Here is a 10,475-nt window from a genome sequence, read left to right on the forward strand (position 1 = left end):
GGTGGTAATAGGAATGTGCAAGTGCAAGTCCCACTAGTGGAAGTGGAGGTTGAGAATGTTTTTACGGATATGTTAGAGGAGGTGGAATATGCATATGCTATTGTTCCACCGAGGATAAATGCTACAAACTACAAGATTCACTCAACTATCTACCAACTGCTCAAACTTGAGGGATATTTTCGGAACTCTACCGATGATGACCCTCACCAACATTTGAAGAACTTTATGGGTGTGTGTGCCCAACATATGCAGAATGCTATTCCAGATGATGCTATTCGACTAAGAGTTTTCAAATACTCTTCAGCCGGTGAAGCAAGAGTTTAGTTTGAGAAGCTGCCCCACAACACTATTTATACGTGGGGCGAGCTTGTTGCTCTTTTTCTTAAGAAGTAGTTTCCGTTAAACAATAAAGCTAAAATTCGTGACAAGATATATAATTTTAAACAACTTTCGGGGGAACAACTATTTGAAGCTTGGGACAGATTCAAGGAATATTTGCAGAAGTCTCTGAATCATGGTTTTTCGGATAACATTTTAGATGGAGAAGTTCTACAAAGGGTTAGATCTATTGACACAAGCAGTAGAAAACAATGCAGCTGGTGGGTGTTTTATGGACAAGACTTATGCCTGAATCACTCAGTTGCTTGATAAGCTCACTACTCACAATCAAGCATGGCATTCGGGTGGTACTGATAGTTTAACCTATGGAGCTCCAATGATCCATAACATTGTGAAGGAGAATCAAGAGACTCAGCAGAATCTAGCTCAGATAGCAACCAATATTTCTTTACTGACCAAGAGACTTGATGAAAAAAAAGCGAAGAAAGTTAATGTTGTTGAAGAAGTTCTGGGAATGCCCAAGGGCATGTACCAAGTTCAAAAGGGTCCATATCAAGAGGGGCCTCCTATGCATTATGAAGATGCTAACTATGTTAATAACTCTCAAGGGCGTTACCTAAGAGAGAACTACTAGGAAGGCTATCAGAATCAATGGAGACCTCAAAAGGGACAGGGTAATTACAACAACAACTATGGAGGCTCGAACCGGGAAAACTACAACAATAATAATAACTTTGGAAATAGGAGCTCCAATCCCTATATTCCACCAAAAGGTCAGTTGAATAAGCAAAGGAGCTCTAAGTTGGAGAGCATTCTTGAGAAGGTGCTAGCCAACAAAGACAAAGCAGATAGAACATTGAAGGGGCTGACTGAAACTATGGGATCTCACGCTGCTTCCATTCAGAAGCTCGAATCGCATATGAGGGATATTTCTAGAGAACAACACCCTCCACAGAAAAGAGGACTACCAAGTGATACTATTCTAAATCTAAAGAATGGGGGAGGTGGTGTAGATCGTGTATATACTATTAGTACTCAGAATGGTAAAATACTCCAGAGTACGGAAAAGAAGGTGATTGATCTTGAGCCTATTGTTGAATAGGAATAGGTACAATCTGATGTGCCAACTATTATTGAAGAGGTTCCGACAGAGATTCCTAGTGTCGAGAAGGTTACTAGTATTCCAGAAAGTTCGAAGAAGACTGAGACCAGTGAAACTAGAAAGCAAACTATTAAAGGGGCTCTTTGACCTTTGACCCAGCTTTTTAATTCTACACCTCCCTTTCCTCAAAGGTTAGTGAAGAAGATGGAAGATGCTAAGTGTCAGAGATTCTATGATTAACTGAAGCAGTTAATGATAAACATTCCATTTCTGGATGTTATCAAGGAGATTCCCAGATTTGCAAAGTATTTGAAAGATTTGCTGACAAAGAAAAGGTCTAAGAAGCACAAAACTATGAATGTGACTCACCTTGTTAGTTCCATATTATCTACAACGGCGGTTCAGAAAAAGAAAGATTCAGGGCCCTTTACTATTCCATGTTCTGTCGGCCACCATGACTTTGCTCATGCTCTATGTGATAATGGGGCTAGCATCAATCTAATGTCGCTTTCTATATACAAGAAGTTAGGGTTGGGGATGCCTACACCTACTACGATGTGACTACAAATGGCTAATAGATCTATTAAGAGGCTGATTGGAGTTGTAGATGATGTACTAGTTTGGGTTGGTGACTTTCTTCTACCTGCTGACTTTGTGATTCTTGATTGTGCTGTTGATCAAGAGATTCCTATTATTTTGGGAGACCTTTTCTTACTAGGGGAAGGGCTCTTATGGATTCTGAAAAAAATGAAATCAAATTCTGAGTCAATGATGAGGAAGTTACTTTCCAAGCTAGTAGGGAGATGAAGTTGCCGAGTGCTTACAAAATCATTTTGGTTATTGATGTTATCAATGAAGCTATTGAATTCAAAATGGAAGAGGAATGTTTGGGCGAAGCTCTTGCTTCCACTCTGGTAAACTTTGATGCTGATGAAATGGAAGGTTATGTGGAGACTGTTAACTCATTGATGGGGTTAGGTTCTTACTCGTGCCAACCAAAGAAGTTAGATCTTGAGCTTGAGCATAGAACGACTCCTCCAACAAATCCATCCATTGTTGAGCCGCCTAAGCTTGAGCTTAAGCGAGCCTTCCTTCGCAACCGAGGTACGAGTTTCTTGGCCCGAACAACAGTTTGCCAGTGATTGCGATTGCATTGCTTAATGAAGAGCAGAAAAAAAGGTTATTGGAGATATTGCGTGAATACAGGCGTGCTATTGGTTGGACGATTGTAGACATTCGGGGAATTCCTTCGGGTATATGCGAGCACAAAATCCAGCTTGAGGAAGATAGTTCGCCAAGTGTTGAACACCAGAGGAGGTTGAATCCACCTATGTAAGAGGTGGTGAAGAAAGAGATCATTAAATGGTTAGATGCTGGAGTTATATATCCTATTAGAGACAGCAAGTGGGTGAGCCCAGTACAATGTGTTCCGAAGAAATGAGGCATCACAGTGGTGCCTAATGCTAAAAATGAGTTGATTCTGACTCGGACTGTTACTGGGTGGCGTGTTTGCATGGATTATCAGAAGCTGAACTCTGCTGCTTGCAAGGACCATTTCTCCATGACTTTTATTAATCAGATGCTTGATCGGTTGGCTGGAAGGTTTTACTATTGCTTTTTAGATTGGTATTCTAGCTATAACCAAATTAATATTGCTCTTGAAAACTAGGAGAAGATGACTTTCACTTGTCCTTATGGGACTTTTGCTTTCAGCAGGATGCTTTTTGGTCTTTGCAATGTACCGGTTATATTTCAGAGGTGTATGATGTTGATCTTTTCAGATATTGTTGAGGACCTCTTGGAGGTATTCATGGATGATTTCTCTGTAGTAGGTGATTCTTTTGATGAATGTCTTGACCATATGGGTCGAGTGCTGAAGAGATGTGAGGAGACTAATCTTGTTCTAAATTGGGAGAAGTGTCACTTCATGGTGAAGGAAGGGATCGTCCTCAATCATAAAATCTCTGAAAAAGGGACTAAGCTTGATCAAGCCAAAATAGATGTGATTACATAGCTTCCTCCACCCATCTCAGTGAAAGGAGGTCGAAGTTTCTTGGGGCATTCTGGGTTCTATCGGCGCTTTATTAAAGACTTCCCCAACATAGTGAATCCCATGTGCAAGCTTCTTGTAAAAAAAGGCTAAGTTCGAGTTTAATGAAAAGTGCCACAACGCATTTGATGTGTTGAAGGAGACGACCTTCGCTCTATTGTATCTCTGATCGGGTCGTTGCCATTTGAGTTAGCCGTGATGCGAGCGGTTTTGCTATTGGTATTGTGCTTGGTCAGAGGCATAATAAGATCATGCACCCGATTTACTATGCCAACAAAACGCTCAATAAGGCGCAGATGAACTACACTGTGACTGAGCAAGAGCTATTTGCTATAATATATGCTTTTGAGAAGTTTCGAGCCTATCTACTGGGGTCCAAAGTGGTTGTTTATGCGATCAGTACCAGTTGGTATACGATGCGCGGCAAACCGCGGTTGATTAGATGGGTCCTATTGTTGCAAGAATTTAATTTTGAGGTGAACGATCGAAAGGGGTCTGAAAACCAGGTGTGCAGACCATCTCTCACGGCTTGAAGAAGCTGGGGAACTTCGGAAGAGCTTGATATAGATGACACCTTCCCAGATGAGAGGGTTCTAGCAGTGTCATTCGAGGTGGCACCATGATATCAGTGAGATATCGCCAACTTTTTTATGACATGCATTATTCCAGATGAAATCAAGGTGTACCAGAAGAAGAAGTTCTTAAGAGATTCTCGTCACTACTACTAGGACGAGCCATACTTATTCCGGATATGTGTTGATAACATCACTCGGCATTGTGTGCCAGAGTCTGAGGTGATGGAGATTTTGAAAGCTTGCGATGACTCTCCTATTGGAGGTCATCATGGTGGAACCAAGACTGCAGCAGAGGTTCTTGAATGTGGGTATTATGGGCCCATTCTTTTCCATGATGCAAACTTGTTGGTACGATCATGTGATCAATGCCAACGGCAAGGTACTATTGGCAGGAGGCAGGAGATGCCTATGAATTTTGTGATGGAGGTCGAACTGTTCGATGTTTGGGGGATTGATTTTATGGGTCCCTTTGTGAGATCTTGTGGTATGAAGTACATCTTGGTGGCTGTAGATTACATGTCAAAATGGGAAGAAGCAGTGGCTTTACCCAACAATGAAGCCAAGAGTGTAATGGGGTTCCTGAAGAAAAACATCTTTACTCATTTCGGTACTCTAAGGGCAATCATCAGCGATGGTGGTTCACAATTTTGCAATAGAGCCTTTGCGGGTCTGATGGAAAAGTATGGTGTGTAGCATAGGGTGGAAACCCCTTATCATCCTTAGACGAGTGGCCAGGTGGAAGTTTCTAATAGGGAGATTAAGAGTATTTTAGCCAAGACGGTCAATGCAAATAGGAACGGCGGTCACGCTTAATAATGCTGCTGGGCTTATCGGTGTCATACCTGAAGACTCACATTGGGACTTTCCCTTTCGAGGCTTCCCGGTTTTCGGCAAGGCATGTCATTTGCCAGTCGAACTTAAGCATAAGGCCATGTGGGCGCTGAAGAAGCTGAATATGGATTGGGAAGAAGCAACTAAACTTCAGTTGTTTCAACTCAATGAGATGGATGAGTTCCAGTACCACACCTATGAGAGTGCAGCTTTATATAAAGAAAGGATAAAACACTATCACAACCAGAAGATTCTCAAGCGGGACTTTCAGAAGGGTGATTATGTCTTCTTTGTATAACTCGAGGTTGAAGCTCCTTTCGGGCAAGTTAAAAGCTAGATGGTCCGGACCCTTCGAATTGGTAAGTGTTTTGCCCAAAAGCTTAATGGAGTGAAAGACCATGGATGGGGCTCAAACATTTCGGGTTAATGGCCAGAGGGTGAAGCACTACCATTGGTGTATTGATGGTGACCACATTATGGACAGACATTGGTTCAAGCATGGTTACACTCCTGATCCAGAATAGAGTGGTAACATTGTTGTGGCGCGACGTTAAACCAAGCGCTTCGTGTGAGGCAACCCATGTTTACATTTTGCAAATTTTTATTTTTAGATTGTTTTGATATTTTGTTGTGTGCTAGGATTCACAAAGGTTGGGGATTGACTGAAGTGAATAAAACTATAGAAATGCCTGGAATCAATCTACGCCAGAAGCTACAGCTCGTAAAAATTTTACAGACCATAGATGGAAGCGTAGATTGTGGGAAAGAAAATTGAGCTTCTTGTTCTTGATTTATGATAGAATTTACAGACCATCAAATTTTTGCGGTTCGTAAATGGAAGCTTAAATAAGGGATAGTCTAAACCAAACACAGTTGCAGTTTTACGCCAGAATTTACGGCCTATAAAAAAATTACGGACCGTAAATGGAACGTGGGGTAAATCTGCCAGTGTCCACGTAAATAAATCCAAGTAAGTTTAAAATAAAAAATACAACCATTCCAATCCCACAAATTCCATCCATTGCGGCTAGGCTTTAAATAACCCTTCCTTTCAAATTCCATCCCACAACACAACTTTCCCTCTCCCACTCAAATTCTAGTCCCTAAAATAACTCCACCTCTTATCTATAACCATTCCTATAACCCATAATTAACTCCCACTATTAAATTACCCTAATTAAAACCTACTCCATGTCACACCCCACCCTTGGTAAGGCATGATTGGCACCCGGCACCTTACGAAAATCGAGCGAACCAACTTATAACTTACATCCTTCATGTCTCAAATGGAAACAATAAGATCAGAGCTAATATGAACATAATATCATGCATAAGTAAATGTACAATAGACCTGTGATGCCGACATTACTCTTTGTCACACTATGACTAAGGTACGCATGAACTATCTGCAGCCTCTATGAACATGGTGAAGTATACAAGTAGGACGGGGCCCCCCGACGTACTTTTAATACAATTTATATATAGAGAGACTCAGACTTGACAATGCTCCAGGAAGAAGTGGAGCCACCACTCGAGACCAATACCTGAAAGCAGCCTACGATGAAAGATTCTCGTCTCGTCTATCTACACCTGCGGGCATGAACGCATCGTCTACAAGAAGGGACGTCAGTACGAGCAATGTACTGAGTATGTAAGGCATGAATAGTAGTGTGATATCAGAATGAAGATGACATAAGATAAAATAAGTAATTATACCTTGTATTCCTCTTAAGATCTCTGTTATGTAAACTACTCTGCACGAGGAAAATATTTCATACACATCCATAGATACATATGCATTCACATACACTTGCTATACATACATACGTACTATCTCGGTGCCAATCTCCTTTCGGGACTCGGTGTTATCTTGCCCGGCCATATAGGCGCGTAATATATATAGCATCTTGCCCGGCCATTAAGGCACGGTAATATATATAGCATCTTGCCCGGCCATTAAGGCACGGTGTTGTCTTGCCCGGCTATATAGGTGCGGTGTTATCTTGCCCGGCCATATAGGTGCGGTATTATCTTGCCCGGCCATATAAGCACGGTATTATCTTGCCCGTCCATGTATGGCGCGGTATTATCTTGCGGACACGTAGGCGCGGTATTATCCCCCGACCGATCGGTGGGATGCAATGCATGCACACATTCACACACATAAAAATACATAAATGAAATCAACATCATCAATAGCATTATCATTGTCACTATATCATTCCTTGAAGAATCAACCATCGTAAGATGAAATCGATAATGTCACGGGAGTCTCAAGAATTATGAACTTAGACAGCACTGGAAATAGAATCATTATCTTCGCTATATCTCACCTTGAAGGAACGAGTAACATGAGGTGAGACCATCAACAATAAGTAAAATCAAGGGATTCATGGAATGGCTCAATAATCTCATAATGCTCTCAAATCATAGCTTCGGAGTTGCTAGAGGAGAATCGTAAATCATTGTCACAATCATCATAGAACATATTTCATTTAACATCATAAGAATATTTAAGAGTCATAAACTTCTAGCTTTTGAAAACAAAGCGGTTATGGAAACATTTATAGAATCATAACATAGGAATCATACCTTTGAAAGAAAGGGACTAGCCTTAACATACCTTTTTTTTTTTTTTTTTTTGGTCGCCATCTTAACTTTAACTACGCTTTGTCCTCCCGTGCTCGTAAATCTATATTCAAGAAAATTTATACTATTGTTAAACTCACCTTTATACGCTTGTCTTAGTCTTTCAAATAAATCTTTCTAGAATGCAAAATTTCGACAAGATCATCTCCTATATTCCTTACCTCCTCCAAATACCAAAACAACTCCCCAACAATACCAACAACATCAACAACCATATCAATACCAATATATTCCATAAAACATCCCACACGATGTTCCTCCAACATTCAAACCAACCATAACATCCATAATACCATAATCAAAGAATTATATTCAATTTAGTCTCAAATTAATCCAAAATTCTCTTTCAAACTCACCTCATGGCCATCAACTTTAATTCAACTCTTTATGATTTTCTCCTATGATTCTTTCCTTTCCAAGAATTGTTAAACCTTTATATCATCTTAATCATGTAAATAATAGCAAGAACATACCTTATAGTAAAAAGACTTCACTTTATTCACCCTTTCCAAGATCAAGTTCAACACCACCTTAAGATGAAACAAGAACAATTATCTTCCATAAATTTTCCTTGAGGTTTTGATGTTAATATTCTCTCTTGATGATTTGGAAAGGTTATGGAGTATTATGGAAGATTAGGGAGAATTATAGAAAATTATGGAGGGTTATGGAAAGTTGTAGAACTCTCAAGAGTTCTCTAGAAGAGTGGAGAATGAGAAAATGATAAAATATATGAAAATTAATGGGTTAGAGGGGTATTTATAAGTGTGGTTACATCGTAGCGAGGTCGGGTGTAGCGCGATTCTTGTAGACCGCGTTTAACTCGGTCGGCTGAACTTGTAACGTCCATAATTCGTTACTCCGATATCGTATCGACAAGAGATTTGCTGCGTTGGAAACTAGACTCGACGAACTTTATTTTAGGCTTTTGAAACACTTTAAAACTCTCAATATACTAGCAGATATACCCCTCCAAAGTTGACCTAAAATTCTGTCCAAAATTCTGTCAACTTTTTCCAAATTTTTGACAAATTTATTTTCTTCGATTTGCTTGGTCCCGGAGTTTCCCGTAGCTTATTATATGAATGTAAACCTTCATGACCATAGGATTACTTTGTATAATATCATACATCCTTGAAGGGAACTCCAGTATCCATACTTAGAGCGTCCAACACTTATAAATTTTCACGTACGAAACTACGGGGTGTAACACTCCATTCCCTTATCATTCACAACAACTTCTTTCTCCTCACATGTCCCTAGCCGCTCACGTCTCAGTTGTCATTTTTACTACCATATTGTACTCGCATCATCATATTACAAGTATGTTTATGTTGTGCAATCTATTTTCATAAGTGGTACAACATAAAGGTAGGAAGTTAACCTCTGTTGTCTCCCAATGACTTGTACGTGCAAGGTCTATGCATGTGTAGTATGATGTGTAGGGTTGAAAATTTAGTTAATGGTAGGGTATTGGCATGATTGTTGATATTGGACTCATGGGGGACGAGTAATCGAACCCTCCATCGAGTCGGTGGGCATTTGAATTGTCGATTTCAAATTTTGAAGTTATAATTCGTTATGCCCACTAATAGTTCGATTAAATGCCCGAATGATATTTGAACAATTTGGCAATGAAGAAAGTTGGTTTTCAAACTTGGGACAAAATTTGGGCATTGTCATATAGAGAGGATTTTACGAGCAGATTGACGGACCGTAAAACTTTTACGGATCGTAAATCTGTGTCGTAAAATGTTCTTCTATATGACAAACTCACTATTCCTATTCTACGACGCAACTTACGGACCGTAAAAATTTTACGGATCGTAGCTTATATCGTAGAATAGATTCCTCAGGTTTCAAGTTTTTGTACCCTATTTACGATGGATTTTACGGACCGTAAAGCTTCACCGTAAAATATCATTGTCATACAGTGTTCCAAATCTATGGTAGCTTTTACGGACCGTAATTCTTTAATGGTCCGTACTTTAGAAAGAAAAAAAAAAACTTTAAAAAAAAATTCTTTTACTTGTAATAATATATTTTTGTCTTTCCTTTATTGAGTGTATATACTAATTTATACTCCACATGCATGGCACCGAACAACACAGTTAGAAGAGGTCGTGCCCAAGCCACAGGTCAGGGCAGGGGACGAGGGCAGCCATAAATCAGATCAAGACTTCGTGACCAGTCCCCTGACTCTTCAGATGACGAGGATCGTTCCCCTCTAGCCAAACTCCCAAGGCAGCAAATAAAGGCCTAAACTCTGGCCAACCCCAGTCTGAAGAAGGGAATTCATCAAAAATAACACCAACTCCAACGACAAGGAAAGCTGCCCTCTAGCTCTTCGAAACTGTTAACTCAGGAGGAGGCAAGCAACAGGCCGGAGGAGTCTGATTCTGAGGAAGCTGCAAGGCAAAATGAAAATAGAATGAAGGAAAGGTCTAAGAATGTTGTTCGGTTCTCGGTGCAGGGGTCGAAAGAAATCTACGAGAAAGGGCTAGAGCCTAAGGAAAGAGGAAAGGGGTTCCACCGGAGCATTTATGAGGAGAGGCGGATCAGTTTTGATGGGGTGGACCACTTTCCAAACATTCAGGTCGTAATTTATCACCATGGATAGGGTTTCGTTAGCCACCCACATGGCATATACGGCCCGGTCATTATGCGGGAGTTTTATGCTAATTATGCGACAGAGCTAAACAATCAGTACAGGCTAGTCCAACAGGCTAAGACTATAATACGTCTTTAGAAAGTAACGGTTAGGATTGGATTAACATCTCCGGCAAGGCTATCAACCGTTATTACTTCAGGGATGACTATGAGCCGCCAGCAAATACTGATGAATTGGACTAAAGAATAGGGGGAAACATACCCGTTCAATTGAATGAGTTACCATGGGTAGCTTCGGGGATTACACGAGATACCCCCA

At 40.4% G+C, this 10,475-nt stretch overlaps 1 non-coding gene across 1 annotated transcript; it reads right to left on the reverse strand.

The window, feature by feature from the left end:
* Positions 1-414: 414 nt before the first annotated feature.
* On the reverse strand, positions 415-521 carry LOC132031624 (small nucleolar RNA R71). The gene has a single exon (XR_009408319.1). It is a non-coding gene; the product is annotated as a small nucleolar RNA R71 (small nucleolar RNA).
* Positions 522-10,475: the final 9,954 nt, after the last annotated feature.

The sequence above is a fragment of the Lycium ferocissimum genome, chromosome 1, assembly GCF_029784015.1.
Source record: "Lycium ferocissimum isolate CSIRO_LF1 chromosome 1, AGI_CSIRO_Lferr_CH_V1, whole genome shotgun sequence".
Classification (NCBI taxonomy): Eukaryota; Viridiplantae; Streptophyta; class Magnoliopsida; order Solanales; family Solanaceae; genus Lycium; species Lycium ferocissimum.